The sequence below is a fragment of the Danio aesculapii genome, chromosome 4 (genome assembly GCF_903798145.1).
Source record: "Danio aesculapii chromosome 4, fDanAes4.1, whole genome shotgun sequence".
Taxonomy (NCBI): Eukaryota; Metazoa; Chordata; class Actinopteri; order Cypriniformes; family Danionidae; genus Danio; species Danio aesculapii.
In genome coordinates this window covers 27,086,690-27,103,129 of record NC_079438.1, presented here as the reverse complement: position 1 = coordinate 27,103,129, position 16,440 = coordinate 27,086,690, and the positions used below count along the sequence as shown (strand labels likewise).

Here is a 16,440-nt window from a genome sequence, read left to right as displayed (position 1 = left end):
CTGGGTTTGGTGCCTGCTGAGGTCAGTGATGGCTTTTGATTTGTGCCATGCTCTCTCTGTTGCCCTGGGTGCTGTTCTATGTTATCTCAGAACATGCCCTAACACTAACCATTCTCAGACTATCTGACAGCCAGGGAGTAGGGTGCATTGGTCTGGTGGAGACAGGACTGATCTCACCTAGGCAGGATGTTAACGTGGAGTGTTTCTGCTGAACTATTTACATCAAGAAGTGAGAACCGTGTATGTTTGAGGGAAGAGAGGATGTAACAGTGGGGGAGAAGTGTGTGGAGGACAAACCAATTTTTTACTAGTAGCAATTTAGTTGATGAAACTAGAAACTCCGCTCTCCTAGAAACACCAGCTCGGCTTCAACAACACCAAGCCCAGCCTAGAAGCCGACTCGATACAGAGGCTCCAATAAGAGGCCGAAGGCCTATCCTCTCTTCTTCAGCAAGGACTCAATGCTGCATACAATCCCCATCCCCCATCACTCAAAATCGCCACCCACATTTTCTAGTTTCTTCATACGCCTCCGGAAGATCATCATCCCTCAATTTCAACAAGATGACTGTGAACGAACGCCGCCAGACCCTCATAAATGCCGGAATCTCCATCCCCAACAGCTGCAATAAAATGAAACTACTAAAACTCTAAGAATCCATCTCATCACCAACTCCGCCGCCTCAGCACAGCAGAACCGCTCGCTGCCACCACACCCCCTATCCTCAACACACCACAGCTCCACATGCACGAAATCTCTCTGGAGCATTAAAGAAAGCAACCAAGAAAAGCAATAAAAAGCAATCCCATGGAACTGGACAAACTGCACCTACCATAACATTCCAAAACATGGACAATCCACCAGATAATGACGCCACTCTCTGACTTTCCACCCCCCTCCCTTTGCCTCCAGCTCCACATTCCAGTGAAAACTCCAGCCCTACTCTTTCAGCCATCCCTTCCACCCTTAATCCTCCTCAATTCTCTCTCCCTTCCAACCTCCCTCACTCTTCAACCCAGATTATTTCTACCCAGTCTTTCTCTACAAGTCCTAACGCTCTTCCTCTCCCTACTCATTACCACTCTTCCAGTTTTCCCTCTACATCCCTTCACCAAGCACCCACCTCCATTACCAACCCTCCCCAACAGTCTACAACAAACAAAAGAGTACTCAAGAAGACAGTGGGGAATTTTATTTTTTTTTTTTGTCAAACAAGAATCGATTTTATTTTATGCACAAGAAATGTGGAAGGGTTTATAAGCAAGATCAAATATGAAGAAACAAGTCTGAGTGACCATAAGCCAATTTTTATGAATCTATACTGGAGTAATGTGAAAAGAGGGCCAGGGGTATGGGTTTTAAACACAGCGGTTTTAAAGAACGAAGACTATGTTTTAAGTATAAAGGAAATTATTCAAAAGGAAAAAGGGAATGAAATTTATAATGAGGACAAAAGAATGTGGTGGGAGAATGTGAAACATTTAGTTAAAAAGTTTACAATAAAATACTGTAGACAATTACAAAATTGTAAAAAATATAAGGAAAAAGAGCTGAAAGAAAAACTAGAAAACGAATTGAAAAATGAGAATGGAAAAGATATACAAAAGCTAAAAGAACTGGAAGGAAGACTGAAAGAAATGGAGGAGGAGAAATTTGAAGGTGCAAGATTAAGAAGCAAAGCCAAATTTACAGTGGAGGGGAAAAGTGCACTAAATTTTTCTTTGATCTAGAGAAGAGAAGAGGGAAGGCAGAAATGATTAAAGAAATAAGGAGCAAAAATGGGAACATAGTAGAACAAAATTTTGGAAGAAATAAAATCATATGAGAAATTGTTTTGCACAGAGGGAATAAAAGAAAAAGAAAAAAGGGAATTGCTAAAGCTAATCAAATCAAGAGTAGAAGAAGAGGAAAAAAGAGAATGTGACAAGGAGCTAAAAGAAGAAGAAATAAAAAGAGCAATTAGTGGATTGAACAAAAAGAAAAGTCCAGGAATTGATGGGTTGGGAAGTGAATTTTATATTGTTTTTAAAGATATTTTATCTAGTATTTTAAAGGAAGTATATGATGAGATTTTTGAGAATGGAGGGGTAAATAAAAGAATGGGGATGGGCTTAATGAAGGTGATATACAAAGGAAAGGGGGATAAAGTAGATTTAAAAAATTATAGACCTATAACAATGCTCAATACTGATTTGAAGATTTTAGCAAAAGTTTTAGCTAACAGACTAAAGGAAGTGATGCCAAGCATAATCAAAACAAACCAAGCATATAGTATAAAAGGACGAGACATTGCTGATACAACTATGAGTATTAAAGACACAATAAGATATATAAATGATAAGAAGAAAGATGGTTTTTTAATTAGTCTGGACTTTGAGAAAGCTTTTGATAGAGTGGAGCATGACTTTTTATTTGGAGTGCTAAAGAGTTTTGGTTTTGGGGAAAATTTTATAAAGTGGGTTCAGATTTTATATAGAGGAGCTATAACCAGGATAAAATGCAATGGTTTTTTAATGGACTGTTTTAAAATAACAAGATCAATCAGACAGGGTTGCCCGTTATCTGCGCTTTTATATGCCTTAGTTGCTGAACCACTGGGATTAGCTGTGAAGCACGAGGAACGAATAAAAGGAATAGAGGTAGAGGGGGGAGTGAACAAAATATTTCAATATGCTGACGATACTACATTAATACTACAAGATCTGGCAAGTGTAAAGCAAGCAATGGAAACGGTGCAACATTTTTGCAGGGGTTCAGGAGCTAAAATAAACGAAGATAAAACAGTATATTTGAGATTTGGAGGAACTGAGGCTTTATCTGGACATTTTACATTCAAGGAAATGGAGGAAATTAAAATTTTAGGCATTGTAGTTGGGAGGGATGAAAAGAAAGCAGAAGCAACTATGTGGGAGGAAATGTTAGGAGGGATTGAAAGAAGGCTGAGGTTTTGGAAGTTAATGTCTTTAACTTTGAAGGGGAGGGTTTTAATTTTGAATGTTTTAATGGTTTCTAAATTATGGAATATTTTATATGTGTCATCAATGCCACTGTGGATGGAAAAAAGGCTGAAAAAATGTTTTTTAGATTTTTTATGGGAAGGGAAGCCACCAAGAATAGCATACGCAACGTTGATTGGAGAAGTGGGCAAAGGGGGACTAGGTTTAATAGACGTGGAGCAAAGAAAAAACAGCTTAAGAGTGAGAGGGTCTACCAGACTTTTATAAAGAATTGATTGGAGCATGGGGGAAATTTTTAACTTGTGTACATTTTAATATACAAGGACGCGAGAACATTTTAAATCAGCCTTAATTCTTAAACAGTGACATTCTTAATCAAGAGAAAGTGCTGTTTTTTAGGAAATGGTGGGAGGTGGGAATAACAAGAGTAAGGGATGTTTTATATGAATTTAAGGAAGGATTCTTACCGGTGCAGTATGTTATTGATGTGATGGATGAAGCGAAGGAGGATTTTAACAGACAAGACTTAATAAAGGAATAAGACATAATTAAAAATGCCATACCTGCAGAATGGTTAACAAGAATAGAAAATATGGAAGAAAATAAACCAAGTAAAGATGTGAGTGTAAGATTTGGAGAGAAATGGTGGGATTTTAAAGATTGTACTGTGAAAATGATTTATGGGTTTTTTAGAGATGGGGTTTTTAAGAAACCTGGTGCAAATCAGTACTGGATACGGCTGTTTAAAGATGTAAGTGAAGACAACATATGGGCTAATATAAATGGCAAATTTGTACGGTCAAAACTGGAGAATTTAGAATATTTTATCAGAAGTAAAGCAGTGTTTACAGATGTCATTTTAAACAGAATAGGGATGGAGGAAAGTGTCACATGTAAAGTATGTCAAGATGCAGATGAAGGATTTTTACACTTGTTTTTATATTGTAATGAGTTAAAAGATTTTAATGAGAAATGCAAAAGCATGATTTTAACTTTGAAAGGAGAAAGAGACGACAATCTAGAGTGGGAAAAGGTGTTACTGTTGGGGCTGAACAAAGAATGTGATAATAAAAAACTCATAAATTTACTTGTGATTTTAATGAAAAGTGCAATATGGGAGAGAAGAGTTGTAGCAAAAAAGGAAAAAGTTTTATTAAATGTGTGGAATGTGTTTAAGAGGAAGGTGGAGAAATATTTTGAATGTCTATTTTATTATTTTAAGTTAGAGGAAATGCAGGAGGCTTTTTATGATGTTTTTACTCAAGAAGTCACAAAGATTTTAAATGACACAGGAATAAAAATGTCTTTTTTAAAATGTGATTTTACCTTTTAAGGAATACTATTTGCAACATTTTATGTAAAAAAAAACGTATTATTGTGAAGCTGTGATGACCTTTTTAATGTTTTGTCTTAAGTGTAATCTGGATAAATAAGTGAATTGTATGAATTTTGAACAGTATAATAAAAGGAAAAAAAAAAAAAAAAGTAGAGCGGAGGACTGTAGGTGGGATGTTGGCAATCCTTAGGTCGCTGGTTCGACTCCGGCTTGAAGGAGGTCTTTTGCGCTCGGAGCTGCTTTCACGCCTGTGCAGTTCGGACAGATCTTCGTCGCTAAAGCTCAAAGTTCACCATAGAGGTGAAAAGGAAGTTCCCTGACCGGGAATCGAACCCATGCTGCGGTGGTGAGAGCGCCGAATCCTTATCACTAGCCCCCTAGGGAAGACTGGCAGATTTTTGCCCTCAAGCCTAGCTGTGTGCCTCCACGCAAGTATGCTGCAGCTGCTCTGTCAAAAATAAATCTAATGCTTGTAACCTCCTCCTGGAGAGGGGAAAGTCTCAGACCCTGGATCACAGATCCTCTATGGAGGGACTGTCACATGCTCTGTGAGAGCATCCTATCGACACCACAACTTGCCAGAATAACAAAGCACAGCATGTGTTGAATGAACTCCGTGTTGACAGAGCCATGTCCTTATTACAACCAACAAGCTAACGATGACAAACCAAGCAGACAGGGACAGTGGCGAAATGGATAACGCGTCTGACTACGGATCAGAAGATTCTAGGTTTGACTGCTGGCTCGCTCTGGTCTTTTTGCTTTGCTGTCAGCCAGTGCACTGCGGTCACCTTTCGCCCCCGTTGGAGCTGTTCAGTTCCACTCTGGAGTGAGTCGAGTTTAAGGGGCCGCCAGCACAGAGCCCGTGGGGTGCTCCTCTGGTTTCAAAGGCTGCCCCAACTGCTGATTTTTATTAACGTCTACTACAGCTACACCAACCGTAAACCCAGCCTACTTGTTGCAAAAGTCCCTACCACTTAGAAGTCACCCAGCCAACTTGCAGCATAATCTCTTCAACTTGTAAGTGTCTGAGCTCCAGCAATACCTACGTGCTCTGATAAAACATGCATAAAAGAAACTATGGCTTTTAACCTCCTCTTGGAGAGGAGAGAATCTCCAACCCTGGATCTCAGGTCCTCTATGGAGGGACTGTCAGGAATCCTGTAAGAGCATCCCATCCACACAACCTCTTGCCATAAAAACAAAGCAGAATGTGTGGTGACGGAACTCCAGGTTGACAGCGCCTTGTCCTTGTTTCAAACAATGTGCTAACAAGGTGCTGAACAGAGTGCCAGTGGCACAAAAGACAACGCTTATGACTATGGATCAGAAGATTCTAGCATACGGAAACCATGAGACTGTGTATGAGATCAGAAAGAACTTAAGTTTGTGCAAAGACTGGCCCTCACAAGTGATAGCTTCCATATGGTCTAGCGGTCATGATTCCTGGATTCCCCCAGCGGCCCGGCTTGGACTCCCGGTATAGGAATGCTTGAGCGTTTCTGCTTCTGCCCAGCAGTCGGAGTGCAGCATCCTTAAGGGGGGGGGCTTGTGGAAAACTCTTGTAAGCCTTCGATAGCTCAGTTGGTAGAGCGGAGGACTGTAGGTGGGATGTTGGCAATCCTTAGGTCGCTGGTTCGACTCCGGCTCGAAGGAGGTCTTTTGCGCTCGGAGCTGCTTTCACGCCTGTGCAGTTTGGACACATATTCGTCACTAAAGCTCAAAGTTCACCATAGAGGTGAAAAGGAAGTTCCCTGACCGGGAATCGAACCCAGGCCGCGGCGGTGAGAGCCCCGAATCCTAACCAATAGACCACCAGGGAAGACTGGCAGATTTTTGCCCTCAAGCCTAGCTGTGTGCCTCCACGCAAGTATGCTGCAGCTGCTCTGTCAAAAATAAATCTAATGCTTGTAACCTTCTCCTGGAGAGGGGAAAGTCTCAGACCCTGGATCACTGATCCTCAATGGAGGTACTGTCACATGCTCTGTTAGAGCATCCTATCGACACCACAACTTGCCAGAATAACAAAGCACAGCATGTGTTGAATGAACTCCGTGTTGACAGAGCCATGTCCTTATTACAACCAACAAGCTAACGATGACAAACCAAGCAGACAGGGCCATTGGCGCAATGGATTACGCGTCTGACTACGGATCAGAAGATTCTAGGTTCGACTCCTGGCTGGCTCGCTTTGCTCTTTTTGCTTTGCAGTTGCCTTTCGCCCCCGCTGGAGCTGTTCAGTTCCACTCTGGAGTGAGTCGAGTTTAAGGGGCCGCCAGCACAGAGCCCGTGGGGTGCTCCTCTGGTTTCAAAGGCTGCCCCAACTGCTGATTTTTATTAACGTCTACTACAGCTACACCAACCGTAAACCCAGCCTACTTGTTGCAAAAGTCCCTACCACTTAGAAGTCACCCAGCCAACTTGCAGCGTAATCTCTTCAACTTGTAAGTGTCTGAGCTCCAGCAATACCTAAGTGCTCTGATAAAACATGCATAAAAGAAACTATGGCTTTTAACCTCCTCTTGGAGAGGAGAGAGTCTCCGACCCTGGATCTCAGGTCCTCTATGAATGGACTGTCAGGAATCCTGTAAGAGCATCCCATCCACACAACCTCTTGCCATAAAAACAAAGCAGAATGTGTGGTGACGGAACTCCAGGTTGACAGCGCCTTGTCCTTGTTTCAAACAATGTGCTAACAAGGTGCTGAACAGAGTGCCAGTGGCACAGAGGATAACGCTTATGACTATGGATCAGAAGATTCTAGCTTACGGAAACCATGAGACTGTGTATGAGATCAGAAAGAACTGAAGTTTGTGCAAAGACTGGCCCTCACAAGTGAGAGCTTCCATATAGTCAAGCGGTCAGGATTCCTGGTTTTCCCCCAGCGGCCCGGCTTGCACTCCCTTTATAGGAATGCTTGAGCGTTTCAGCTTCTGCCCTTTTTGGCCAGCAGTCGGACTGCAGCATCCTTAAGGGGGTGGGCTTGTAGAAAACTCTCGTAAGCCTTCGATAGCTCAGTTGGTAGAGCGGAGGACTGTAGGTGGGATGTTGGCAATCCTTAGGTCGCTGGTTCGACTCCGGCTCGAAGGAGGTCTTTTGCGCTCGGAGCTGCTTTCACGCCTGTGCAGTTTGGACATATCTTCATCGCTAAAGCTCAAACTTCACCATAGAGGTGAAAAGGAAGTTCCCTGACCGGGAATCGAACCCAGGCCGCGGCGGTGAGAGCGCCGAATCCTAACCACTAGACCACCAGGGAAGGCTGGCAGATTTTTGCCCTCAAGCCTAGCTGTGGGCCTCCACGCAAATATGCTGCAGCTGCTCTGTCAAAAATAAATCTAATGCTTGTAACCTCCTCCTGGAGAGGAGAAAGTCTCAGACCCTGGATCACAGATCCTCTATGGAGGGACTGTCAGGAATCCTGTAAGAGCATCCCATCCACACAACCTCTTGCCATAAAAACAAAGCAGAATGTGTGGTGACGGAACTCCAGGTTGACAGCGCCTTGTCCTTGTTTCAAACAATGTGCTAACAAGGTGCTGAACAGAGTGCCAGTGGCACAGAGGATAACGCTTATGACTATGGATCAGAAGGTTCTAGCTTACGGAAACCATGAGACTGTGTATGAGATCAGAAAGAACTGAAGTTTGTGCAAAGACTGGCCCTCACAAGTGACAGCTTCCGTATAGTCTAGCGGTCAGGATTCCTGGTTTTCCCCCAGCGGCCCGGCTTGGACTCCCGTTATAGGAATGCTTGAGCGTTTCTGCTTCTGCCCTTTTTGGCCAGCAGTCAGACTGCAGCATCCTTAAGGGGGTGGCCTTGTGCAAAACTCTCATAAGCCTTTGATAGCTCAGTTGGTAGAGCGGAGGACTGTAGGTGGGATGTTGGCAAATCTTCGTCGCTAAAGCTCAAACTTCACCATAGAGGTGAAAAGGAAGTTCCCTGACCGGGAATCGAAGCCAGGCCGCGGTGGTGAGACCGCCTAATCCTAACCACTAGACCACCAGGGAAGACTGGCAGATTTTTGCCCTCAAGCCTAGCTGTGGGCCTCAACGCAAGTATGCTGCAGCTGCTCTGTCAAAAATGTATCTAATGCTTGTAACCTCCTCCTGGAGAGGAGAAAGTCTCAGACCCTGGATCACAGATCCTCTATGGAGGGACTGTCACATGCTCTGTGAGAGCATGCTATCGACACCACAACTTGCCATAATAACAAAGCACAGCATGTGTTGAATGAACTCCAAGTTGACAGAGCTGTGTCCTTATTACAACCAACAAGCTAACGATGACAAACCAAGTAGACAGGGCCAGTGGCGCAATGGATAACGCGTCTGACTACGGATCAGAAGATTCTAGGTTCGACTCCTGGGTGGCTCGCTTTGGTCTTTTTGCTTGCTGTCAGCCAGTGCACTGCGGTCGCCTTTCGCCCCCGCTGGAGCTGTTCAGTTCCACTCTGGAGTGAGGCGAGTTTAAGGGGCCGCCAGCACAGAGCCCGTGGGGTGCTCCTCTGGTTTCAAAGGCTGCCCCAACTGCTGATTTTTATTAACGTCTACTACAGCTACACCAACCGTAAACCCAGCCTACTTGTTGCAAAAGTCCCTACCACTTAGAAGTCACCCAGCCAACTTGCAGCGTAATCTCTTCAACTTGTAAGTGTCTGAGCTCCAGCAATACCTAAGTGCTCTGATAAAACATGCATAAAAGAAACTATTGCTTTTAACCTCCTCTTGGAGAGGAGAGAGTCTCCGACCCTGGATCTCAGGTCCTCTATAAAGGGACTGTCAGGAATCCTGTAAGAGCATCCCATCCACACAACCTCTTGCCATAAAAACAAAGCAGAATGTGTGGTGACGGAACTCCAGGTTGACAGCACCTTGTCCTTGTTTCAAACAATGTGCTAACAAGGTGCTGAACAGAGTGCCAGTGGCACAAAGGATAACGCTTATGACTATGGATCAGAAGATTCTAGCTTACGGAAACCTTGAGACTGTGTATGAGATCAGAAAGAACTGAAGTTTGTGCAAAGACTGGCCCTCACAAGTGATAGCTTCCATATTGTCTAGCGGTCATGATTCCTGGTTGTCACCCAGCGGCCCGGCTTGGGCTCCCGGTATAGGAAGGCTTGATCGTTTTTGCTTCTGCCCTTTTTGGCCAGCAGTCGGTCTGCAGCATCCTTTTTATAGAAAAAAACTCTTGTAAGCCTTCGATAGCTCAGTTGGTAGAGCGGAGGACTGTAGGTGGGATGTTGGCAATCCTTAGGTCGCTGGTTCGACTCCAGTTTGAAGGAGGTCTTTTGCGCTCTGAGCTGCTTTCACGCCTGTGCAGTTCGGTCACATCTTCGTCGCTAAAGCTCAAAGTTTACCATAGAGGTGAAAAGGAAGTTCCCTGACCGGGAATCGAACCCAGGCTGCGGCGGTGAGAGCGCCGAATCCTAACAACAAAACCACCAGGGAAGTCTGGCAGATTTTTGCCCTCAAGCCTAGCTGTGGGCCTCCACGCAAGTATGCTGCAGCTGCTCTGTCTGGGATGTTGGCAATCCTTAGGTCGCATCCTAAGCACAGCATGTGTTGAATGAACTCCGTGTTGACAGAGCTGTGTCCATATTTCAAGCATCAAGCTAACGATGACAAGTTAGTTGGTAGAGCGGAGGACTGTAGGTGGGATGTTGGCAACCTTAGGTTGCTGGTTGGTAACAAAGATGTCTTTCCCTCTAATTATTACTTGTGTTTGTGCATACAAATATGCATAAACATTCACAAAAGAATATATAAGATACCCTGTGACAAAACCATTTCTTTTTAACAAAGTAAAGCCATCACATACTGGCCATTTTTTGCTACTTTTGGCCTTTGTAGATAATTGTTTGTACATTAATCACAAATGGATGAGAAACACTGTACCATCAAACTCATTTGTGTTTAGTCCAGGTGCTATGAAATATTTTATATAATCTGCAGAGGTAATCAGGTGTAAAGTGCCATATATCTAATCCAGTCCTCCAGCATTTTTTTTTTGCATCAAATTAAAGTCTTTTACACTAAAAGCATTATGAAATTGGTCTTTTGTTGCTAATAATTGATTTATATTATCTGAAATATAACTAATTCTATTATATTTGAAAGTTATACATTCAATTACTTTGATTTGTCAATTAATATGAAAATTAACATTTAAATATGCATATAAATTTGCTTTAATATATAAAGCTTTTACTGTGTATTGACCTGTTTGTGAAGCTAAATCTTTAACTTAAGTTGATTGATTTGCATTGATATTATGTTTTAAATTATCGTCTTAAACATTTGCTGCATCAGCAGTGTTTATTTCAGGATTGTAGATGTATTCAGATTCATTATATTTTTATATCATGATATATCTATAATCTACAACAAAGAACTGAATTGCACTGACTCTGGAAAAATTAGTCAAACTGACTCTCATGTGTCTTATGATTGGCTGTTTACTGCACTTGTGTGTGGTGAGATTGGCTGTTTGCTGCACATCACACTTTCAGCTGCGTATGCTCTAGAGTTGATCACAAACTAAAATCAAGTCAACAGGAAAGGTTTATATCAAGCATTGTCAAATCAATTAACATCATCGTGCCCAGGTTGGGTTTATTTGATTTTGTCAACTTCCAGAGCCTCCTGTCTTAACCAGGAGAAGGGGGAGAATGCACTCACTCTGCATAGTGACATTCTGAACTCAAATTCAGCCTAATAGACAAATTAATCAATGTGCAAAAAATCCCAACAAATTAACGGTTACCAAGACAGATCTCACAACAAGACAGTTTTTTTCTAAGGGAACAAATCAAGCATCATGTAACACAAACAAACAAATCAAGAAAGCAACTTCTAGTCAGACACTTCCACAGCACAGCAGCTTCTAAATGCACCCACTCTGTCTCAGGCAGGCTAATATCTAGTAGCAGCTGGGCATTAATCTGAAAGCAAGTTAGGCTAGAGTTTGTGTTTGTATAATTCTGTTGTACTGTGCTGTGAAAAGGGGCGGGATAAAACAATAAGATTATTAGTTGGTAAAAGCAAGCGATCGCTCGATATTAAATTTTTTTGTACAGAGAAGTCATGCTTTGATCTTCTATTGGTTTCATGCTCTCACATGATGCGATTTCAAGCTTATCCATCATCAAATCTGTCATGCATCTATATATTTATAATTAGAAAATAATTAGATCACAAGTAAAATTATTGTATAGACAGTTTATACAGGGTAATTCAATGACAAGAGTTCACTTTCATATCTACACAATGCAGAACTTTTAATGTGATTAACCTGCTCCACCTACACCAACTACAGCATTTCTCAGACTTCTTTTTCACCATGGTGTAATTACAGAGGTGGACATCACATAAAACAACAACTGCACTTACTCCTGTAACTTGTTTTCAACAATGAATTTAAATCTTTGTGTCACATATTCATTTAAATAAATGGATCATCATCATGTGCAGTTATCTTTATTAATAGAATCAGAATCGGTTTTATTGCCAAGTGTGCTTCACACACACAAGGAATTTGTTTTGGCTACAGAAGCTTCCAGTGTACATAAAGTGACATGTGACAACACAAAATAATCTGAAAACATAAAATAATAATAATAAAAAATGATGAACATTAAACAGATGCGGTTAGTGAAGAAACCTGGATGTATAGTTGTATGTACAGATTGTTATAAATATACAGGTTATAAGGTGCTGTGTACAAGTGCGAATGTAGAAAGCATTGCATTGTATATTGATATAAGGTGCTGTGTACAAGTGCGTATGAGAAAGTATTGCACATAATTATTGCACAGTAGGGGAATATTTAACTGTTCATAAGGTAGACAGCCTGAGGAAAGAAACTTTTCCTGTGTCTGGCTGTTTTTGTGCTTGGTGCTCTGAAGCGCCGACCAGACGGTAACAGTTCGAACAGGTAGTGTGCTGGGTGTGAGGCGTCCAGAGTGATTTTGCGAGCCCTTTTACTCACTCTGGAAGAGTACAGTTCTTGAAGTGTAGGAAGGGTAGTGCCAGTGATTCGTTCAGCAGTCCGGACTATTCGCTGTAGTCTACGGAGGTCAGTTTTGGCAGCTGAGCCGAACCAGACGGTGATTGAAGTGCAGAGGATGGATTGGATGACAGCTGAGTAGAACTGTACGAGCAGCTCCTGTGGCAGGTTGAACTTCCTCAGCTGACGAAGGAAGTACAGTCTCTGCTGGGCTTTCTTCACAATAGAGTCTATATGAGTGTCCCACTTCAGATCCTGAGAGATGGTGGTGCCCAGGAACCTGAATGACTCTACTGCAGCCACAGTGCTGTTCATGATGGTGATTGGGGGGAGTGCAGGGGGGTTTCTCCTGAAGTCCACTATCATCTCCACTGTTTTGAGCGTGTTCAGCTCCAGGTTGTTGTATCTGCACCATAACGCCAGCCGCTCCACCTCCTGTCTGTATGCAGACTCGTCACCGTTCTGGATGAGGCCGATAACAGTAGTGTCGTCTGCAAACTTAATGAGTTTGATGGAGGGGTCTTTTGCAGTGCAGTCGTTGGTGTACAAGGAGAAGAGCAGTGGAGAAAGAACACATCCCTGGGGGGCACCAGTGCTGATGGTGCGGCTGTCGGATGTGATTTTGCCCATTCTGACTAGCTGCTGTCTATCTGTCAGAAAGCTGGTGATCCATTGACAGACAGAGCTAGGAACAGAGAGCTGGGCCAGTTTGTACTCAAGCAGTGATGGGACGATGGTGTTAAAGGCAGAACTGAAGTCCACAAACAGAATCCTTGCGTAGTTCCCTGGTTTGTCCAGATGTTGTAGGGTATAATGCAGTCCCATGTTGACTGCATCATCCACAGACCGGTTTGCTCTATAGGCGAACTGCAGGGGGTCCAGCAGGGGTCCAGTGATGTCCTTCAGATATGCTAGCACCAGTCTTTCGAATGACTTCATGGCCACAGATGTTAAGGCCACAGGTCTGTAGTCATTGAGTCCTGTGATCTTTGGCTTCTTTGGGATTGGGATGATGGTGGAGCGCTTAAAGCAGGATGGAACTTTGCGCTGTTCCAGTGATCTATTGAAGATATGGGAGAAAATGGGAGCCAGCTGGTCAGCGCAGGTTCTCAGACAGGCTGGTGAGACACCATCTGGCCCTGGTGCTTTCCTTCTCTTCTGTTTACTGAAGATCTGACGCACATTTTCCTCACTGATCTGAAGAGCAGGGGGGAGAGGAAGATGGCTGGAGGTGTTGATGGCTGTGTAGGGCGATGGTCCGGGCTGTGTTGATGTGGTGTTGATGGCTGTGTAGGGAGATGGTCCGGGCTGTGTTGATGTGGTATTGATGGCCGTGTAGGGCGATGGTCCGGGCTGTGTTGATGTGGTGTAATAGCTGCCTAATAGGCCTGACCATTAACTGAATAGGACTGATTTACATATAAGAAACCTGTTAACAGGTATAACTGTTCATGCCAGTACCAACTTGATAATCTAAAGCATATTACATGAACAGGACCTGCCTTACATCTCTTAAGACAAATAAGCAAAGGTGTCTATAACAATACATGCTTGATTCCCCAAATCATTACAATCATTACATCTGAATGGTGCCTTTCACATAACGTGTGTGTGTGGCATTATAGTGTACAATTTGGCATCAGCATCTTTGCTTAAGAAATGAGAAGAAATAAACTATCAGTCCTTAAGAACAGGATGAGAAGTTTAGAGTTTAGAAACATAAGTTTAGAAATATGAAACACCCGCAGATGGTGTACTGGTGTTCACTAAGAGGGCAAACTATGACTCCTCCAGTTAAAGAAGTTAAACACTCGGGCGAGTGACTATACTGCACAAATAATAGTATTAACTACTAAACAACTACTAAATAATAGTAGTTTGGGATGGATTGCTATTGTAAATGCCAAGAAAATGAGACAAACTACATTAAAATAAGTCCTACAGTGATTCCTATACAATACTTCATATGCTGTTTCAAATGTCAGTAGCTGATCTGCAGGTGCTCTGTGTGGTTAATGATGTCTAAAGTTAATAAATGTGTCTAAACATGTCAAAGTGGCACAATACAGCATATGAGAGACAAACATTTGATAATTCTTCAGTCAATACAGACTGGTTAAAAACTCTGGCAGGAGCAGGATGTATATGAAGTTATTTGCAAAAACATAACTCAATTTTTTAGAGATGTTTGTAGTATTTTCAAAATACAAAGTTTTATTTGGATACATTGTGTGGCTGCTGTATTTTGTAGTTTATTTTGACACATGTAAAATTAGTATTGCACATTATAAGTTAATTAACATGAAGTGATGATATGGTTGTTTCTCACTGTTGATTGTAATGCATTAGCCAACGTTTAATGAATCTTTGTGACTTTAACGTGTTACCTTTTCCTTTAGTCCTCTGCATTTGACCCATCTAAGTGCACGCACGCAGACACACACACACACACACACACACACACACACACACACACACACACACAGAGTGAACATACACCCAGAGCAGTGGGCAGCTATCGCTTCTAGCACCTGGTGAACAATTTGCATGATTTGATGCCTATATTTATATATATATAATTTTTTTTCTATTTCTCATTTAAAGGAGTGTTACACGACACTGTTATAGACTTATCTAAAAAAGAATTGAAATTAATAAAAGTTATACTTTACCACAATAGTTTTGTTGTTCCACATTTTCACTTCGTCCTCCTTCTGTTGCCTGTTTCACTCGATCTTGAATCCCTTCTCGATTTCGAGACCAGTTAACGTAAAGTGTCTTTATAAAATATTTCTATGGCTAACTGAGACCAGACATGTGAGGAATAGTCTGTGTTTCTATTTAAAATATCAGCTTTTACAAATGTAGGTACTAACAAATCCAAACCACCAACAGATTCCCATTAAATACTTCTCATGAAAGTCAAGCCCTTTTTAAAACGACCCATTGTTCATGTTGTCGGAGGAAACACTTACATACATCTGTGCATTTGTCTGAAAAGCATGATGTGAAAACTTCTACCATTTCTACATTATCATTTGTTGTGTCTGTCTGGTGTTGGCCTTGGCAAAAAGCACCTTCAGGTGCAGGAGTTCAACACAAATGTATCCAAAAAAACTGAGTGAAAGGCTTCACAACAGAATGAACCGCCAACTTATCCAGCATATATTTTGTATGGGTCAGTTGGCATTTCTGTGTGGAGTATGCTTGTTCTCCCTGTGTTCACTTGGGTTTCCTCCAGATGCTCCGGTTTCTCCCACAGTCCAAAGACATGCGCTATAGGTGAATTGAATAAGCTAAATTGGCAGTAGTGTATGTGTGTGAATGCAAGAGTGTGTGGGTGTTTCTCAGTGTCGGATTTGCGGCAGGAAGGGCATCCGCTGTGTAAAACATATGCTGGATAAATTGGCGGTTCATTCCACTGTGGCGACTCCTGAATAATAAAGGGACTAAGCTGAAAAGAAAATGAATGAATGAATGAAATATTTGTAATATAAGATTACTGTACAGTGAATGATTATTTGAAAAAAATGTATTGTAATGCAGTCTTGGCAATGTCTTTAAGAACTGATTAATAATAATTATTACAAATATATATTTTAAAGTATTATAAATAAAAATGTAATAACTCAACAAAGGGGTCATATTTATAGACTATAAATTATTTTAAATGTAGTTTTTTCCATTGACACATTTTGTTACTTATTTATAAAAACACATAACAAAATATGTCAATCCTAAAAAAATGAGATTTTAAAATTATTGTACTACACTTCATTTATTACACTGAGAAAACATGAGCATCAATATGTTGACTACACACAAGAATTAACTTGACTACACACAACAACAAAGTGTTACATTTGCACACACACTCACTGTAAAACCCAATAAGTTAAGGCAGTGGTTCTCAAGCTGTAGTACGCGGAAGAATCGCTGAATAATAAAAAAAAAAATTAACACACTTCAAACCCTTTGATGCGTACGATAACACCGATGTGTTCAGCACTGGGTGTTGCCTGAAGCGAGCGATAACCGATGTGCTTAGAATATTTACTGCATCGCGTCATCAGATGTTAAAAACATTGGCTTGGTGCAGAGCCAGAAGAAGAGGCTTTATCCTTCTCATACATGTTTTA

At 41.8% G+C, this 16,440-nt stretch overlaps 6 non-coding genes and 1 pseudogene across 6 annotated transcripts; 4 read left to right on the top strand and 3 right to left on the bottom strand.

Annotated features, from left to right (window-relative positions):
- Positions 1-16,440, bottom strand: part of LOC130222399 (zinc finger protein 721-like) — a 306,699-nt pseudogene that overhangs the window by 254,076 nt on the left and 36,183 nt on the right.
- trnay-gua (transfer RNA tyrosine (anticodon GUA)) lies at positions 5,864-5,950 on the top strand. The gene is given in 2 exon segments: positions 5,864-5,900; positions 5,915-5,950. It is a non-coding gene; the product is annotated as a tRNA-Tyr (tRNA).
- trnae-cuc (transfer RNA glutamic acid (anticodon CUC)) lies at positions 6,045-6,116 on the bottom strand. The gene has a single exon. It is a non-coding gene; the product is annotated as a tRNA-Glu (tRNA).
- On the top strand, positions 7,298-7,384 carry trnay-gua (transfer RNA tyrosine (anticodon GUA)). The gene is given in 2 exon segments: positions 7,298-7,334; positions 7,349-7,384. It is a non-coding gene; the product is annotated as a tRNA-Tyr (tRNA).
- On the bottom strand, positions 7,479-7,550 carry trnae-cuc (transfer RNA glutamic acid (anticodon CUC)). The gene has a single exon. It is a non-coding gene; the product is annotated as a tRNA-Glu (tRNA).
- Positions 8,596-8,668, top strand: trnar-acg (transfer RNA arginine (anticodon ACG)). The gene has a single exon. It is a non-coding gene; the product is annotated as a tRNA-Arg (tRNA).
- Positions 9,492-9,578, top strand: trnay-gua (transfer RNA tyrosine (anticodon GUA)). Its single transcript is given in 2 exon segments — positions 9,492-9,528; positions 9,543-9,578. It is a non-coding gene; the product is annotated as a tRNA-Tyr (tRNA).